The sequence below is a fragment of the Typopeltis vanoorti genome, chromosome 2 (genome assembly GCF_054136105.1).
Source record: "Typopeltis vanoorti isolate ZY-2024b chromosome 2, IOZ_Tvanoo_1.0, whole genome shotgun sequence".
NCBI classification, from domain to species: Eukaryota; Metazoa; Arthropoda; class Arachnida; order Uropygi; family Thelyphonidae; genus Typopeltis; species Typopeltis vanoorti.
In genome coordinates, this window is record NC_143550.1 from 81,038,116 (window position 1) to 81,059,126 (window position 21,011).

The 21,011-nt window shown below is 36.7% G+C and overlaps 1 protein-coding gene across 1 annotated transcript in view; it reads right to left on the bottom strand.

Annotated features, from left to right (window-relative positions):
- The window catches only part of LOC150109208 (plexin-B-like), a 792,153-nt gene that overhangs the window by 413,264 nt on the left and 357,878 nt on the right, over window positions 1-21,011 (bottom strand). The window lies entirely within an intron of this gene.

Genomic DNA, 21,011 nt, shown 5'->3' on the forward strand with positions numbered 1-21,011 from the left:
CTGTTCTGTTCTTATTTATTAGTTTTCATCTCAGTCATGTTGTTAAATACATCTTTGAAAATGAAGAATATTTAAAAATGTGTTCAACTTGAAAATGCATGTAGTTATTTTCATAATGAAAAAACATGTCTAATCACCATGGTGATTTTATAGTTTTTTTTCTTGCATAAAGAATATGGTTTGTTCATTTAATGAAAGAAAGAGTCACCTGAAAGAACTAGGAAGCAGTAGATTGCAACTCTAGAAACGTTATGCATATAACATTAATGTTTATAAACAAAGTTCATATGCGAGTATGTGGCAACAAACATTTATGATTTTTCATCTTTGATGTACTCTTCTCAAATCTATCTCTCTTTCTCTCTCTCATATCACTTTATCACAGGATTCAAAATGAATTAGTATTTCACAACTCTACTTGTTCAGTATGAAAATGCCTTAAAGAACAGCACTGTTTCCATCAGTAATATTGCAAACAAAGAAACTAACATTAGTCTCTTTTATGCGATAATGAGAGACGAAACTTGCATTCACCTTTACATGCCAGACACAAAAGAGACATCTGGAAGTATAATACCAAATCTCCATATTACAAGCACACACAAAATAAATATTTAAAAAAAAATAAATAAATAAATAAATAAGATCACCTGTTGTAGCAAGTGAAAGTGATGGCCACTGCTTTTCAGGATTAGAAAGCATATTGCCATTGCTGGCATGCCAAAAGGAGACACGAATGCTATATCCAAGCATCCATATATTCGCCTCCTATTAGTCCATTTTGATAGGGTTTCACCGGTCTGACAGCTGTTTCAAAGTAGTTGGTTTTCATCAGAGACCAGGCAGAAACCTCAAGAGAGCAAAAACTCTCTTTCGATACTAAGGAACTTGAAACATCGGAGAGGTTTATTTTTCGTAAGCGAACTCTCAGTCGGTGCATAAAAGTATTTACTAAAATAAAGAGCTAAAACGCTTCAGTTCGGCAATGCAAAAATTATAAAAATCAAGTGGATATTAAATATATTATTATTATTATTATTCAGGCGTCCAAGGAGTCAAAAGACTCATCAAGGGAGGTCCTTCCTAAGACATAAAGTTTATCAAGACTCATCGAGGGGAGGTCCCCCCCCCTGAGAAACACAAAGTCTATCATACCACTCTTTAAACTCACTGACCGTTCTCGCTCCGACTACTCCATCAGGCAATGCATTCCACGGCTCAACCACCCTCCACACAAGGAAACCACTCCTTATCCTCTTTCACAGTTTCCTTTCGTAACTTCCAGGGATGGCCTCTTGTCATCACTCCTTCCCGCTGTTCAACCAAGCGAAAGAACTCCCCAGTGTCAACCCTGTAACCACCTCTCAACAGTTTAAAAGTCTCAATCATAACACCTCTCCTTCTTCTATCCACCAAACTCTGCAGTCCACATTATAGCATTATTTCAAAGCCGAATACAGAAACTATAAAAGTTTCGGACCAGAGAGCTTACGGGAATACACTCACCAGCATTTACAAGTTGCTTAAGCCAGACCTTATAGGAGGAACGATCGCTATGTCCAAGCACCCATATATTCACCTATTCAGATTTGAAATAATGCTGGATTTAATATCCACTTGATTTTTATAATTATTGCATCACCAAACTGAAGCCTTTTGGCTCTTTATTTTTGTAGCAAATCGTTTTTTTTTTTTTTTAATTCGGATGAAATATTCTACAAGGAGGATATATATGATAGAAAACTAATCCACACTGCCAAAAATATAATGATTAACTGAACAATTATGAAAAAATATAATAAACTTTTATTAATAAATTTTAAATGCCGTTTTGTATTGGCTGTTTTTTGCTTCACGTATCAGGCTTTGCATTCTTATTTTTAAAACAACTTTCACATTGCACTCATTTAGAAAGACCACTAGTATGACTGTGGCAATCTAAAAATTACTAGTGTAACAAGTATGACAAATGTAACATGAAAAGGAAAGAATAGATATTAAATAGATAATATCTATTTAATAGAATAGATAGATATATAAAAGAAAAGAATGGATGAGCAATTTGTAAGTATGAGGAGTGAATTTAAAGAGCTGTTATTGATTGTTTTTTCCACATATCAGCAACGTGAACTGTAATGCACTGACAACAGTTAAAAAACCATCGTATAGAATATAAGTCAAGATGCCGGCCTGCTTGGCCGAGTTGTTAGCTTATCCACTCTTGCATCAAAAGGCTGCTGGTTCGAATCCTACCATGGGCAGAGATGTTTGTGATTGTGAAAATACTATTGGTGGGCAGTAGATGGTGGTGGTGTAGATCAGGGTTTCTCGAACTTTTTCTACGACGGAACACTTCACAAATCCTGAAATTTTCACAGAACACCTTGGTTATTTTATAATGTATTAATTAATAATTAATTGGTAATTTAACTGATTTTATTATTAATTAATTGTTGATAATTAATTATTACTTAATAATTAATTAAACATCAATTAAATCATCATTAAATTAATTTGTGCTGATTTTCATTGACATATCCTATTCTGATCACTAAAAATTTATAATATTATTATAAGTACTTGCAAGTGAATGCCAGACCTTTTCTCCTGTGTGCTGGTAGTTTTCCCCTCCTTTTGTACATCCTGGAGATCTTTGTAGGCTTCAAGTGGATGACTCACTATCTGTTCCGTCACAAACACCTTCAATAAGAGATTTCTTAATACCAAAATTAAGCCAAGTCCCTTGTCTCTTATTCATATTAGAATTTAAATCTGTATTCCTATTACTTTTAAAAAAATCACAGCACTCCGGTTTCAAAACAAGCACTTACACACACTGCAATACGAACTTACGAAGAAAGTATTCAGTATTAATGGATTTGAGAACCGAATACAGACTACCTTGATCTTCAATTTCAGTGGAAAAATTTTCTTTATACTTGATTCGTCACTGACTTTTGCAACACAGATGTTATTTCGTTCAGTTTTGAGAACAGAGGATATGCCACCCATTGTTGTAATCGGCTTGCAGGCAATTTTTATGACCAGTCATAAACAGTGGTATTCTCTTCCCCGATTGTTGAAAGATTTCAATGTGTGAAAATTAACAATAATTCATGAATATTTCCATGTTTAAAAATATGACTCTTGGTCACTGACATTTGCTACATAGATGTTATTTCATTCAGTTTTGAGAACAGAGGATACGCCGCCCATTGTTGTAATCGGCTTGCAGACAATTTTTATGACCGGTCATAAACAGCGGTATTCTCTTCCCCGATTGTTGAAAGATTTTGATGTGTGAAAATTAATGATAATTCATGAATATTTCCATATTTAAAAATATGACTCTTGCTCACTGACAGTTGCTACACAGATGTCATTTCCTTCAGTTTTGAGAAGAGAGGATATGCCACCCATTGTTATAATCCGCTTGCAGGCAATTTTTATGACCCGTCATAAACAGCGGTATTCCCTTTCCCAAATGTTGAAAGGTTTCGATGAGTGAAAATTAACAATACACGGATGTTATTAGGTATTAGGCATTCTGGGTTTGAGCTTTACGACAAATTCACGAATATTATTCTCCTCAATATATTTCCATTATAACATATTTATTTCGTGAAAAATGCTTAGAAAACTAAAATGACAAATTATAGACCTTCTCGCAGAACACCTATTCACCTTCAGCAGAACACTAGTGTTCCACGGAACACAGTTTGAGAAACCCTGGTGTAGATGATGATGATGATTTTTGTGGTTCATTGTAGTTGGTAGATTGAGATGTGGGAGACGGAGTGTTGTAGAGTAGGTCCCCTCCCCTCGATGAGTCTATGGACTCCCTGGAGGTGTCACGTAATAATAATAGTATTAATAAAAGTACATACAGTACAAGAAAAATATTAAGTGACGAATAATGTAAAATTATTATTATTATTCACATTCTTGACATGTACCCTCAAGGGATGTACGGGATATTACAATAGTATTACATATAGAACTTACATCATTACTAACTGCCTATCAACAATTTTCCTACAAATCAATCTGTTATCTGTCAAGATCCAACATCGTCAGATCTTATATTTCTGTCTTCTAAGGCACTTTATACTATATCAATCCACCTAGGCAGGAAAAAGATCCAGAGGAACATCCTCGTTTTTAATATGATATTGCTATTAATGCCATCTGTTCAGGCCCATAATCTTTCTCAGGACTCTCATATCTCTTGTTCTCTAGTCTTTGGTCAAGTGTTTTATTTCTAACCCAGCTTTTCCATAAGTTAAAACTGGTTTGAACACTGTCTTGTATACAGCTAATTTAGTGTTTTAACTAATTTCTCTTTTAGTCCATATAAATTTATTCAGTTGACTTCCTGCCATACCAGCTTTGTTGATTCTGTTGTCTATTTCCATATTCAATTTACCATCTTCACTAAAAATTGTGCCTAAATAGCTGAAATGTTTTACTTGTTCTATAGGTTCACCATTCACAACACTTCATATTTTCAATATTTCTGCCACATTTCATTGTCTTTGGCTTGTTATTGCTGATTTTCATATCAAATTTATTACAACAGTTATTCAACTCAGTCAGAGAATCTTGCAGACTTGTACTGGATTTTTTGATATCAAGTTTAATACTGCTTTTCTTCATAATGTGATCCATATAGATAATGAATAACAAAGGGCATAATGTACATCCTTGTCTTTCACCAGAATTAATATCAAACCATCTCTTCCTGTACTTCCTTCAATTCTAACTGCTAACTTACAACTCAAATAAAGACTAAGTATTGCTTGATATAATGCCCCACTGACACCATATAACTGTAGCATTTTGAATAACTTTTCTCTTGGCACCTTGTCATATGCCTTTTGCAGGTCTACAAAACTTAAATACAGATCATTGTTATATTTCCATGATTTCTCAACTATCTGTTATAATGTGAAAATCTGATCCTGACAGCCTCTATCTGGCCTGAATCCAGCTTGTTCTTCATCAAGCTTCCCTTCTGCAATCCTTCTCAATCATTTCTCAAGTATACTTGCATAAATCTTACCAGGAACACTCATCAGGGACACACCTCTGTAATTCTCACATTCAGTTTTATTTCCCTTTTTGTATATGGCACTACAAGAGCTCCAATCATCTGGAATTTGTCCCTCTGTCCAGGCTTTCTGATCTATGCAGTGCAGCCATTGCAAGACTTCTATACCTCCATACTTAAGCATTTCTGGTCGAATATCATCTATTCCTAATGCCTTTCCATATTTCAGGCTTTTAATGGATTTTTCTACTTCAAGTATGGATATGTATTTCTGACTGCACACATGCCGAGTATTTTTTACCACTGTGCTGTCATCACTGCTTGTTTCATTTAGCAATTTTTCGAAGTAATTACTCCATACATCAAGATATCTTTTTCTCTAGTTTTCATGTCACCTTTTTCATCTCTAATTCCTCTTACAGCACTCTTTCCTCCATTTCTGAGCTTTTTCAACAGCCTCCAGAATATCTTGCCACCTTCCTGATATTTATTTTCTATGTTCTTGCCAAAATCTTCCCATGACTTTTGTTTAGCTAGTTTTACACAATGCTTAGCTTTCTTACATTTGTCTCTGTATTCTCTAAGAGCACAAGCTGACTTATTCACCAGGAACTTTCAATATGCTTTTTTCTTTTCCTTCAAAGCCCTCTTTAACTTCCTGTGTCCACCACGGAGTTCTGATTTTTTCTATCCTTGCAGACAACATCACACACATTCCTCTCTGGCTGAAAAAAATTGATGTTTTCTTCAGGGTGTTCTACTAAATCTTCAAGATATGGTTCTTGTTCTCAAACTCTTTCATTTTTTTTTAATAATGTTTGTGTATTTTAGTCTACGGTTCACATCTGAGAGCTGTTCAAGTTTTATTCACTTTAAAACTTTCTTACATGTTCTTTTCAATATGTAATTCAATTTTATCCTGCTCAAGACTAAATAGTGATCACTTCCAATTTCAAATCCTCTGAACACTCTAGTGTCCTGCACTAGAGTGTTCAGAAGATTTGAAAACATCAACTATCAACAAGGATTAAAAAAAGTCAATGAGACTTTTTTTAATCCTTGCCTCTTCTCTCCATGTGAATTTATGCACATTTTTATGTTGGAACATTGTGTTAGTAATAACCAGTCCATGTTGATGACCTGAGCAGAAATCCAACAGTATTTGCCATTAGGCAAATACTGTTGCAAATACCACAGGCACAAATAAGTCTTACTGTCCAGTTCCCCATTCTGATATTTGCCCACATCACTCTACTTGATATTGCCTGCCATTCAAGAAGATCAGCCTCATATTTAGTGTTGAATACTTGTTTTGTTATTATGAATTTGAATTATTTGAATTATTATTATTATATGGATATCTCCTTGGAATCAGATGATTTATACAAGGAAATCCATTATTCACACCAGCTATTATTTATACAATACCTATCATACCGCTCCATAAAGTCACTGACTGACACGGCACTCATGACCACCTCTAGCAACCCATTCCACCAACTCACCACCAAAGAAGCAAAGAATCTAGTTGTAACACATCTGCTAACCATACTCTTACACAGTTTCCAAGGGTATGATTCCTTGTTCTCTCCTTTCCTGCCATGTACTGAAAAAGGTCTTCAGTGTCCATCCTATAAAACCCTTTAATAACTAATAGGTTTCTAATCATGTCTCCTGGGTTTTTTTTTTCCCCCTATCAGCCAGTTTTTGTAACCCACAGACCTTTCATAATGTTTGTTACTTACATTTGGATTATCTGCACTACTTCTTCATCCCTATAGAATCCAGGGGACCAGACCTACTTATTGTAGTCTATCTGTTTTGGCTACCTTTGCAACACAGTCACTATCCCTGGTCTCCTCAGTTTTCTGCAGTTCAGTTCCACCAATATAGTACACAGCTTGTGATCTCTTCCTAAAATGCATCACCTTACATGTGGTCAAGTTAAACTAGTAGTCTCCCTTTGCTCATACTACTAATCTATTTAAGTCATCTTGCAGGATCTCTACATCCCTTTCATTGACTATCACACTTCCTGGATTTGATTCATTAGCAAAAACTGAACATTTCCAATTAAATCATTTCCTATATCACTAATGTACAAATTAAACAATAGAGGACCAAGCACTGAGCACTATGGTACACCACCACTGGTCACCTGCCTTCTCTTGGACTCAAATCCTCCATAAACACTCTTTGATATCTATCTATCAGCCACCCTCTAATCCAAGGGTCTTCAACCTTTCAGACAGTGCATGCAGGCTGCATTAAAAATTTCAATGAAGCCCGCAGGCCACTAAGCTATACTGCAGTATTTAGAATTGCAAGATGCTTTCCAGATTCACAAGGAACACTGTGCATTTGATACTTTACATAAAATCCTATAAAAATAAGCAAACTCAGCTTTAACAGCGTAGGTAAAAGTTGGGTTCATGATAAGTAAATACAATCGATACTTGAAAAAAGATAAATTTAATGAAGAAAACATTCATTTTTTTACAATGTCAATGGGAAACTTGGCAATGTTTTTCCTTGACCAGCTTGTCGATGTTGGAAGTCGTTATGCACAGAGTATTTTCGAGATGTTGGTCCGTAATCTGAGTTCTTGTCTTGGACTTGATATGCTTCATTCTGGAGAAGAACTGCTCACATAAGTATGTGCTTCCTAACAAAGCACACTTCTTCAAAGCACGCCGGAGAAGATTAGGGAATGCGTCCTCAGAAATGTAGTCTTTGTGAAATGTAAGCAAGGGCACATTGAATAATTTTTCTCTCAAAGAAGAGTTGGTTTGGAGTTCAAGCTGCTCCATTTGTACTGAGCCTGACATTTCAGCAGCATTGACACTGAATGGCATTGAAAATAAATCTAAAGAAGACTGTTAGTTACAAAAATCACTAAATCTCTCTTCGAACTAACTTCGCAACATGGCTAATTTTGCAGCGCATTCATCAAGAGACGAACAGTTGGACTCAGCATGAAACTGAAAATGAGGTCTTTTTCTGCGAGTTGTGCCTCTCAAAGTTTGAGCTTGGTCACAAAAGCTTTGATGTGATCAAATAGAGTGTGCACCAGTTGATCTTTGGATTGTAGCCGCGTATTTAGGTCATTCATATGCAGCGAGATGTCGGTCACAAAGGCAAAGCCTGTCATCAACTTCGGATCATTAAATTCCGCAACTGGATTCCCCTTGGTTTGCATGAACTGTTGTATTTTGCTCCTTAAGTCAAAGACTCTTTTAAGAACCTTCCCTCTGCCAACAAATGCACATCACTATAATAAACCACATCACCATGATCCTCTTCATACTCTTGGATCAAAAACCCTTGGAATTGATGATGATTCAATCCTCTTGCCCTAATAATGTTGATGACAGTCACAATAACTTTCATGACATTCTCAAATCCAATAGTTTTCATGCACAAATTCTCCTGGTGGATTAAACAGTGGTAATGGATGAAATCTTTTCCTTCAAGTTCTGGTTCTTTCCATAACAGCACAACAAACCCTTCATTCTTTCCCACCGTAGCAGGAGCACCATCAGTTACCACACCCTTGAGGTTGGTTAAGCTGAGGTCAAAACGCTGGAGCATTTTCTTGGCGGCTTCAAGAACATCTTTTCATCATTCCCTTCATAGATAAGAGCACTAGCAGTTCTTCTGTCGCATTGAATTGTTGATCAATGCCACAGACAAAGACAGCCAGTTGTTCTGTATCCTTAACATCTGTGCTCTCATCTAAAGCAAGTGAATATGACGTAAATTCAGACGACTGTTTTTTTAAAGTTTCTTCAATGTCATTGGCAAGTTCTTCGACATGTCGTGCTACAGTTACCCTAGACAAACTCGGGTTTTTTAAACACTTCCTTATTATTTAGGCACAGAATATCCCCTGCAGCGATGAGACACTCTTTCACAAACTCACCATGCAAGAAGGCTTTTGATTTTTTAGCAATTTTTTCAGCTATTACATAACTTACTTTGATGCACACTTTACTCTCTTTCCTCTGCCTTTTAAATGTATCCTGCTGGCATTATAAATCAATTTGGAAACAGTTCACTTTGTCCACACAAAGCCACCCTTGAAGTTGATCGAAATTGGATGCATGCTTTGTCTCATAGTGCTGATCGGCACAAAAAAGTACAAATTGGTCCACTTTTCATTAAAAATCGGACAAGAAATCACTTGATCTACACTTTTTACTCATAGATGCCATAGTGATGGAAGGTGAACTCAAAAAATGATCCAAAATGGCCATGTAACGGTTATTATCCACTGAATATGTCTCACACTAATGAAAAAAGTCTGGCAATATAAAACCACAATAGGCTATGACTGACAAGATGAACCTGCGTGCACTTATACACGAATATCACACTGTTCACGACTGACTGACTGACTGTGGATGAGATCCTCTTGTATTTATATGATAATAACGAAGTATCGAGACCCTTCGAGATGTATCTGAAAGGCACTATACAGCGCACTCAAATGAACTATTTAACAAATCAGCCATCTACCTGCAACATTAGTACTAGTACTTAAGTACCGCTTGGTGTTGGTAGATGGCTGAAGAAGCATGTCTATTTAATATTTACTTTTTTATAGGATTTTATGTAAAGTATCAAATGCACAGTGTTCCTTGTGAATCTGGAAAGCATCTTACAATTCTAAATACCGCAGTATAGTTTAGTGGCCCATGGGCTTCATTGAAATTATTTTTTATTTAATCGCGTTTTAATGTTAAGTAGTTATTTTTTCAAAATAGCCGACGGGCCATGGCAAAGAGCTCTGTAGGCCATGCGTTGAAGACCCCAGCTCTAATCCAAATAATCAGATTCATACATTCTCATTTGCTCCAATTTATGCAACAGGCATACATGTGAAATCCTGTCAAATGTCTTTGCAAAGTCCAGCATTATCGCTGAGTAGACCAGCCATTTTCTTTTTCCAAATCTATTCTCACTATTAAAAAGTAAGCAAATTATTAAGGCAAGACCTGCCCTTCACAAAACCATATTACCCCTTATATTCATGCAAGGTCTGTTGCATGCAGCTCATCAGTATAGTTGGTACATTCTGAATTGGATCCGACCAGATGTTAGGATGTCTGAGAAGAAAACAGCTACAGACCCTACTAGAGACTGATTTTGAACTGCCTGTACAGACATACAAAACCAGAGTATTCTGCTCTGTGTTTGAAAGAGCTGTTGGTAGACGGGGGGGGGGATGTTTTGAAGTATAACTACAAGCTATAGACATCACGGTAGCCAATATTGTCTATAGCTTATAGTAATACTTTTATTTGCAAATCAAAGAAAAGCAGCTCCTGACAAGTATTATACAAATATTTCCATCATAAACAGAAAATAATTTGCCATGTAGGATAGTGCCATTTTATGCCACCACAATTATATGCAATAATAAGAACAGTTGTAATAAATATACTTTTGAGAATTTGAATGCTATACTCTAGTGATACTGCTGATTTTTTTTAATCAGCATTAAAAAATTTCCTGTTTTCTGCAAGTCAGTATTTTAACTAAACTTTAAACAACACCGCAATAGTTCAAAACTAAAAATTTTATTCCTCTAAATTAAAATATTAACTTTATAAGTGAACCAAAACATCATATAGATTTTTTTCTTTCTTTCTTTTTTCTTGTACTGCTTCTACATGTTTTAGAACTTATGGCAAATTAATGAAATGTATGCGTATACGATTATGGTTACAAAACCCAAGGATACTTGGAAGGTTGTGAGTACTTAAGTGCCATTAGAGCCACTGATGATTATGGGCAGGGGGTTGATATTCATTTTTGAAGAGCCGGATGCTCTAGTCTTTGGGGAGTACCTCATGGGGAAGGCCATTTCTGAGAACAGACAAAGAGAGAATGAAAGATGAATAGAAGTAAAGTTCACTGGCTGGCAGTTGAATTGTAAATGATATTGGTAGTTGTTGCTTATATTACCATAGGATTAGTAAAAATGGAGGGATGCTAGTTCCACTGAATACTTCATGGAGATGAAATGAAAGATGAATGGGAGTAGCAAGTTCATGATGGATGTTAGTTCTGCTGAAATGGTACCCATGAAGGTATTTGTAGGAAAGACATAATGCAGAAGTCAACCATCAGTTAGATAGAAGTTTGAGAGTTTATGAGATAGATGTCATCAATTAGCCAAGCAGCCCTCTTTTGGACAGCATCAAGAAAATTTAGAGAGGTATTTGGCTCACTTCTCCAAATGTGCGGGTACTATTCCAAGTTGAGCAGATTTGGAATTTGTAGAGATTTAGTAGACAAATAGGTGAAGGCTAATGGCTTGAGCAAAATTGAATGTCATGTTTTTTTAAGGCTGGAAATGATATGGGAATGATAATGATGTGTTTGGCAGGAAAAGGAAGTAAGTGTACTCTCACAAAGAGAGTAAATCTGGTGTTTGTAACTATTTAGCTGAATGTTTTCAAAAGAAAGAAGTACTAAGCTTTATTTTGCAAGAAAAACAGGCAAAAGTTTTTTTTTTTTTTTTTTTTAAAGCACTGAGGGAACCAGATTGTCATAACCTTAGAAAGATTGTGTGAAGCTTAATGTTTAGAGCACTGGTTGTAGAAGATCTTACAGCATGAGACATATGAGCAATGCAAGGTTTGTCATATGAGTAGGAGGAATGGAAAGTACTATCATTGGAAAGAATATGGATAGGGTTTGAGTTCAGTGAGAAAAGGTTGTTAATGTATATGAAAGAGAGTGAATAATACCCTGAGAACACTAGCATTAGTAGAAAAATCTGAGGACAGAACACCATCTAACATAACATAACAGTGAATAACTCAAGAGAAAATTGGTGACTCAATTACAAAAAGGTGGAAGGTAGACCATAAAATTGAAATTTGCTGAGAAGTCCTCTATGTCAGACCATATCAAATGCAACAGTATGGATTCCCCCAAACTTTTTCATGACATGTACAGAGGTGGGTGATATAGATGAGAAGATCTGCCGTGAATCCTGAATTGCAGAATCTGTATCAGAGAAGTTAATTGTTGATGACCTCTTCCATTACTTAAGAAAGCACCAAGGTGATAACAGCAGGTTGATCTGATAACAGACATTTCCTTTGGGGAGGGAGCAGAATATGGAATTGTTGATGTACTGTAGGGTAGTTGCCAGCTGAGTATAATAAGATATAGAAATGATAAAGTACAAGTGTTAGTTCAAAAGCACATATCTTAAGTACAACTAGGAACAGAAGCCTTTTTGATATATAAGTGGTCAAGATTCTTCTCATGTTTTCTTGGTGGAAGGTCTCAGGTGCATGTAGCGCATTGTTCTCAGTATAATTAGAAGTGATTTGCCTTGGTCATCTATTCAGGACTTGGAAGAGAAGAATTATGTCAGGAGGTTAGCTCTGTGTTTAGGTATTGTCACAACAGTGCCACCTCAGTTAGAGAGAGAGAGAGAGAGAGAGATGGAAATACAGATAGATAAAAATTACAGCCACCAGCTTCTGCAAGGTTTGACCAGAGAATTACCATTTGTGAAAGAGGCGAGTTTTCTGCATTTAGCTCTTTCAAAACTAGATTTAGATTTGCTAATAGTTGTTTTTTGCATTTATTACAGGCTTCAGAGTAAGATGAAAACGAAGCTGAATTTTTGTTTTAAGCCATTTGCCATATGCTTTTTTTCCCCCCGTTGGTCTGCATTGGCACACATCTTGGAAAACCACACTTTGAATACTGGGTAGGAAGTTTGAATGAAGTAGAAATGAAAGCCTTTCTTATAATATGGATGATTTTTGCAATATAATCACGGCAAGTGTATATATAACAGGGCATATGTGGAATTACCGTGCTGGCAAGTATGACAAGCTTAGGAGATTGCTTGGATCAGTGCCATGGCATGTACAACTGCAAGGGCTGGACGTTGATAGAGCATGGGAAGTGATCAAAGAGCATTTACAAGAGGTTATGGCTGATTGTATACCTAAGGTCCGAATAGTGAAACAAGGAGGGGTTAAATGGATGAATAACACCATTAAGCTTGAGCTGCAAAAAAAGAAACAACTATGGAGGGAATTTAAAGAAAGGGGTGACCTGCAGGCACACGAACGGTATAAAGTACAGGCTAGAAGGGTAACGAGTGTGGTAAAAACAGCAAAAGCCGATTATGAAAGGAAACTAGCTATGCAAGCAAAAGAGAATCCCAAACAGTTCTTTCAATATGCTGCAAGCAAGAGAAAAACTGTACATGGCAAAATGATTTTAAGGAATGACGATGGTAAAGAGTTCACTGAACCAGTCGATATAGTGGAGTTACTGAGCGCACACTTTGCAAAAGTATATTATCCAGGTGGTGACGTTGAAAAAATGAAGGAACCATTAGTTTATATGGGAATTGTGATGAATGAAGTGGAGGTGAATAGTCTATTACAGAACTTTAATGTGAATACATCTGTGGGATTGGATGGTATACCGGCACGGGTCTTGCACGAAGCGGCTAATGAATTATCAGTGCCCTTGACCATGTTGTTTAATCTGAGTCTCAGGTCTGGCTTAGTCCCGAAGGCGTGGAAAGAGGGGAAAATAGTTCAACTGCATAAAGGAGGATCCAAGACTATGGTTGCAAATTACCGACCGATCAGCATATCAGGAGTCGTTGTCAAGGTCTTGGAGAAAGTAGTCAAGGGAAAAATACAGGAATGGATTGATGAAAATGAGATACTGTACAGAGGACAGCATGGCTTTGTGAAGGGTAGATCATGCCTCAGTAACTTGCTCAAGTTTTATAACAGGGTGACGGCTGAACTGGATAAGGGAAATGGGTTTACAGTGATACTGCTGGACCTGGCAAAGGCGTTTGACAGGATACCACATGGAATTCTAATCCGTAAACTACAACATATGGGAATGGATATAGGGTTGGTGAGAAGGATAGCTGGGTGGTTGATGGAGAGATATCAAAGAGTAGTTTATTCAGGAGTAGAGTCCAAAAAACGGCCTGTGACTAGTGGTGTGCCACAGGGTTCTGTTCTTGGACCACTGCTGTTTAATCTGTTCATTAACGATATAGGGAATGGTCTAAGTGGGACAGTTCATTTGTTCGCTGATGATGCAAAGTTGGGTAGGGCGATAGTGAATGCAGAAGATGTCAAAGTCTTGCAAGATGACTTAGATAGATTGGAGTTCTGGACTAAGGAGAATGGATGTCAATTTAATGTGACAAAATGTAAGGTTATGCATTTCGGAGTGAAAAGATTAGCAGCAGTATACCACATTGGTGGAACTGTACTCCAAGAGATTGATGAGGCCAGGGACTTGGGAGTGTTGGTGGATAGGGAGACGAAGTTTAGGGGGAACATTGCGAAAGTAGCTAAATCAGCTCATCAACTCACTTGGTTGTTGAAAAATACCTTGACGAGCAGAGAAAAACAAGTTATTGTACCTCTGTACCGAGCCCTGATAAGACCTCATCTCGACTACTGTGCCCAGATTTGGTCACCTCGGTTCCTTCTTGATGGGGAGGAGGTTGAGAGGATCCAGAGGCGAGTGACTAAGATGATAGCAGGTCTATGGAATGAACCATATGAGAACAGGTTGAAGATTTGTGGGTTGCAGAAACTAGTTGATAGGCGAAAAAGGGGAGATATGATTGAGACATTCAAATTGCTAAAAGGATTCTATAGGATTAATTCAGATGATATTTTTGAGATCAGGACTGGTGGTGGGAGAACTAGGGGACACCCATGGAAGCTGGGCAAGAGCGTGGTTAGCAGGGGTGTTAGAGCTGGGTTCTTTACTTTTAGAGTGGTAAATGAGTGGAATAAGCTGCCAGAGTCTGTTGTGGGTGCTATGACAGTGAGCGAGTTCAAGGCAAGGTATGATAGATACTGTGAGGATGTTGAACAGCTGTGTGAACATGATGTTTAGGGCCTCCCTCGATGAGTCTAAGGACTCCTGGAGTAGCCCGTGGTAATAATAATAATAATAATAATAAAAAAAGTCTCTGGATCTGGAGAATGGAAAAAGCAGCCTAGTCATGGAAAAGAGGAGTAGAAGTACTGAAGATCTTCCCATCTGGCACTGTTGTAATGCCAAAGGACATAAGGTTGAAAATGGCTGAGGAAAGGACATTCTATTAGAGATGAAACTTATACAAACGTTTGGTCTGAGTTTCCAAGAGAGGCACCCTTAACAGTATGCCTGGAAAAAGAAATGGTTAAGAAAAGATCTAGAGTGTTGAGTGAGGGAAGTAGATTGTCTCGCATGCTGGTTGGTAAATGAACAATTCCTTCAGGTAAATTTATTTTATGGTAATAATTTACAACACAGAATAATAAGAAAATAATTAATATTTATTTAACTTATTTGCTGATATTTTGCTAGTATTATATTCAGCATCTTCAGAGCACAAAAACTATTTAAGAATTTACTCATTTAAGAATTCTTTTAGGTCACTGCTGATAGCAAATACTTCAACTTCTCTTCCAGCTTGTTCAGCAGAATTAGAAAAAGGGATCCAGCTGAAGTTGTGGAACATTAAAATCATAAAGAAAGGTCATCACAATTACAGTAGGTTGGATTGCAAGAAATTAAGCTTCAAGGATAAGAAGTAGAAGTGGTTAGCGAGATTTTCAGAATTAAATCATGTTCGGTGGTGAATATGATTTAAGTTGGAGTTTATATTACAAATATTTGATGAAGTAGATATGGAAGGTGGTTTTTATTTATTTATTTTATTTGTTTATTCTTACTTAAAATATTCTGGGGTAGAGGATTTTTTGAGGGGGTATGTTTTTATTTTAACTACAGTTACATTACAGACTGGCATGAGTGTTAATGTCCTGTCTGCCAACAAGAAAAAGTGTTTGTCTGAATTAATATTCACAATCATACGCAGCACAGATAATTCAACAAGACACCATTTTATAAAGAGTTAAATCTGTGCTAATAAATTTTTGCAGCACAAACTAGGAAACTTTCATAAGAACAGAGACATTCAAATAGAGTTTGAATTCAGATATACTGAGGTATTGATAAAGAGATACTGAGTTCAGCAGCCTTCAAATCCCAACAGGAGAGAACTTGGTTATAACAATTATGATTCTCTTGATGGACATACTCTCTTCTTATTAATTAAGTTATTCATGCTAGTCATAAATAATGTCATGAATAACTAAGCAGAGGAAGATAATATGTCCAGTTCTGGACCTAAGTATATGTCATTGTTGCATTTTAGAGGCAAAATCACTTACTTCAGAGTTAAAGAAATTCTTTAACCAGCTGACATCGTGATTGAAAACATGCAGATATATACTCAGGTACTGATGTAGTGCAGTGATATGTAATTCATTTGCCAGTAATCTCAAATTAAAACATAATCTCACACCCAAAATAATAAACATAAGAAGATTTAGTGATTGGAGTTTTAATATTTGTGATTTGTCACTACTTGCCATATCACAGGAGTTACAATTAAGAGAAGGGGAGGAGAAAAAAGAGAGAGAGAGAGAGAGAGAGAGAGAATTTTGGCAGATATCAATGATTTGAAATGAAAGTATGGAATGAGTGAAGATGTGAAAGAAATAAAAATAAAAGAATTAAGATTGTAAATCTTTTGCTGCAGTATGACAAAAGTAATATGTAGCATGTAGGCAGTGTATAATGCATTACAGAATACATAGGTATGTCAATGTGCAAAAAAGAGAGAGAGATTAATATCTGAACAATGAAGAGTACCATATTTATGGATTTAGGATTAGCTATGGGTGGAAACAGGTGGGGGGGGGGGTGAGAGAGAGAGAGTGAGTGAGTGAGTGGGAGTGTAAAAAAAATCAGTTAAAAAAAAAAAAGTGGCTGTTTGGCTAGAAAGATAAGAACCTATGAATTTGGAAATGGAAATCATCAAAAAGGACAGTGTGGAAAGAAAGACACTGAATATACTAAATTTGGATAGATCACACATAAGTAGGGAAGACTACAAAAAAAAGGTGAGGAAAGAGGGAGGAGAGTTAACAATGCAATGTAATTTAGTGATCTGAATGAAACAACAGTTGAGTATGTGCATTTATGTATAGGGTAGGAGGTTGACTGTAACATCTGTTCACAAATACCAGAACTATCAGGAATAAAAAGGGAGATGTTCCTGGCCTTAATGATGGGCAAAAGTTAATAACGCCAAAGAGACTTGGCTAAGGATATACTTATTAGTATAAAATATGAGGGTGGATATAGTATTTATCAAGAAGGCAAAGGTGACTGATAGGGAAAAGATGAATTGCTAACAATAACAGACAAACTGGGTCCCATAACGATAATGGGAGAAAGTGAAAACTTGAAAAAAAAAAATGCTGTGAGACTATTTAATGTGAGATAAATGCTAAAAAGGCTGAAATACAGTACGATCTCCATAATCTGAACCCAAGCAATCCAAACTGTTGCTCAGCATCAGATGGAAAATGGTATTTAAAGAAATTCATTATTATTATAGATTTTTGCTCATTATTTTATATAAGTAATAATGTTTACTGTTTATCTGTTAATGAATGCAGGTGATATCTCAAGACTTTTTTGGACAGTAACTGAAACGCAGAATTTCAAATGAACAGGCTAGTTTTGAATATGTTCAAATGTTTTACTGTAATCCATTTCTCTGTTTCAAAGGGCCATTAGAGGGCCTCAACCAGGGGCAAATTCTCCATGCTTGCTATGCCTGCTGTGTAAGCTCATTACTTGAGAAATAAATAATATTTATTTAAGTTAAGGGATATTACATCCCATATTGTTTCTTAGCCGAATAAGAAACTCAAAGAGTTTCATGCCAAATATAGAAACTATATAAAGTTCGGCGATTCCAAGCATAAGCAAATACCTGGATAGTGCAGCACCTGACTCATTTGGTAGTGCAAACTGAGGCAACTCATAGTAAGGGTAGAGCAAGCTCCGATCACTGTTCTTGGTATTTACCCATAATGTGAACTTGGCTCCTAGGAGCTGTATTACTGTTCTACATTACCCAGACTGGTTTCAACCTTTATCGAGGTCTCATCAGTGAGTAGGTAGACCTAGTTAATACCAAGTTTGTAGCAAACAGAACTTACATCCCTTCTATGAGAATTGCCAAGAAGGTGTCCTAATAAATATATGAAGAGCCAAAGGCTTCAATTCGGCAACATGAACTTATTTAAGTTAAGGGATACATCCCATATTGTTTCTTAGCCGAATAAGAAACTCAAAAAGTTTCATGCCGAATATAGAAACTATATAAAGTTCAGCGATTCCAAGTTTCAGCTAAGAAACAATATGGGATGTAATATCCCTTAACTTAAATAAGTTCATGTTGCCGAATTGAAGCCTTTGGCTCTTCATATATTTATTAGGACACCTTCTTGGCAATTCTCATAGAAGGGATGTAAGTTATGTTTGCTACAAACTTGGTATTAACTAGGTCTACCTACTCACTGATGAGACCTCAATAAAGGTTGAAACCGGTCTGTAGTGACCTTCTCTCATAATGTAGAACAGTAATACAGCTCCTAGGAGCTAAGTTCACATTATGGGTAAATACCAAGAATAGTGATTGGAGCTTGCTCCACCCTTACTATGAGTTGCCTCAGTTTGCACTACCAAATGGGTCAGGTGCTGTACTATCCAGGTATTTGCTTACGCTTGGAATCGCCGAACTTTATATAGTTTCTATATTTGGCATGAAACTCTTTGAGTTTCTTATTCGGCTAAGAAACAACATGGGATGCAATATCCCTTAACTTAAATAAGTTCATGTTGCCGAATTGAAGCCTTTGGCTCTTCATATAATTAGTAATATTTATTTGTTAATAAATGCATGCATTTATAAGCATTCCATTTAGGCTTTTATTTCTGTAGACAGAAGACGTCTTAAGCTTGCACAGCAATAATTGAGCTTTGCGTTGTGTATCGAAAGCCGATGCTTGCTCGTCTAGTCAAAGCTACCTTGGCTTGCTCGGTTGTGGGAGCTTCCAGGTCCTCACTGCAGCACTGTGATTTCATGCACATGCATAGCCATTTCCGCTCCTTCACGTTGTCTTAAACACAGGCCATACGCAGTCAAAGTAGCTCTAGCCAGTGAGATTCAGCCAGCCTTTACAAGTATGTGTGTTACTTGGGAAAATTAAGTTAAAACCAACTTTTTATGACAATGTTATTGACCAGTTCACAAAGAAGAACCGTAGGGTAGAATTTGTATTCAAGTAGCTAAATTGAAAAAGATAGAATATCATTTGTAAAATAAATGTATTTGTATGATTAAATGTACATAAATTTCTAAATATATAGTTTTAAATGGTCAGTAATTCATTATTCTGCTAATTAGGCTTAAATCACACCCCTCTCACTCCCTGAATGATAACAAGAGCAAGCATGAATTTCAAGACCATCATTCGACCCTGGCCTCAACATACTAAGTGATTGGTAAAGAGTTATGGAAAAGACAAGTGTTATTTAATGTTGTAAAGGGGAGGGGAGTTTCTTGCATTTTGGAATAATACTGTTTATTTTTGATAGCTTAGTGTAACTGCATGAATGTTCAGCTTTGTGTATTTGTTATTTACTTTTTTTTTTCTGCTAAATTTTTGAATCTTGCCTTGAATGGTAGAAAATGGCAGAACGAAGATATCTGCACACCATGCAGTGCAAAGATGAAATGCTATTAATGATGTAGACTTTTTTGAAAATTATTTGACATTATGAGTGAGAGAGAGAAGAGAAGGAGAGAAGTATATGTGTTGCACAGTGGGCAGCGGACAGGAGACAGATCTGGAGCTGGAAGGAAATGTCATCAGGAAGGTGAGAGACTTTAGATACTTAGGTTCAACAGTGGAAGAAGATGGAGGAGCTGAGAAGGAAGTGGGATGCAGGATACAAGTGGGTTGGAGGAACTGGAGGGAGATGGCTGGAGTGTTATGCGATAAGAGGGTGCCGATCAATCTGAAAGAAAAAATCTATAGGACAGTAGTGAGGCCAGCTATGACATATGCTATAGAAACTGTGGCCCTGAGGAAAAATAACATCAGCAGGATGGAAGTAGCAGAGATGAGAATGCTTAGGTGGATGTGTGGTGTGACCAGAAAGGATTGTCTGAGAAATGACTATGTCAGAGGAACAGTGAAAGTTACGAACTTAGGAGCGAAAATACAGGAGGCAAGGTTGAGATGGTTTGGTCATATGATGAGGAGGGAGGACGAATATGTGGGAAGAAGGGTCATGCAGATGGATGTGCAAGGAAGGTGGAAGCGTGGGTGGCCAAAGAAGAGATGGAGAGAGCTGGTAGAAGAGGACTTGAGGATGAAGAACTTGGATGTGGTGACAGCCCAAGACAGGAAGGTGTGGAGGAGACTCGTCATCAACAGTGACCCCACTTAAGTGGGAGAAGCTGCAGAAGAAGAAGAAGAAGAATTTGATGTTATGAGTGCCACATGTATGTGTGGTGAAATGTGAAAGATGTGTTTGTGGAAAGACAAGAGAATGTATGGATTTGGAGAAAGTGCAATATTTTGTTAGACTATGAGTTATTAGCTAACACAAAACAGACTGAAGCAATGAAAGTTAGCATAAATGTGGGTGCAAAAGACAGCATGAATAGCAGAACAAAAGGTACTGACACTGATAGAGTGAAAGAACGTATGAATGAAGAAACGAAAGTAAGTGATATGGAAATGAAAGGCAGTAGGAATGAGGAAAATGAGAGGGAACAAGACTACAGGAGTGACAGAGGTTGAAATTGATAGCATGCAAATTTTGAAGAAAGGGTTGTTCAAAATGAGAAATGAAATGAGGAATTTGCAAAAGTGATATTAGATATTTAGTGGAAACAAATGAAAGAGTATAAAAAGATAGAATGAAAGAAAAAGAGGTGACAAATGATACAAGTATTGCAATGTATGGAGATTCCATTATTAGAAAACTGGTTAATGAGAGAGTCCATAAGTTC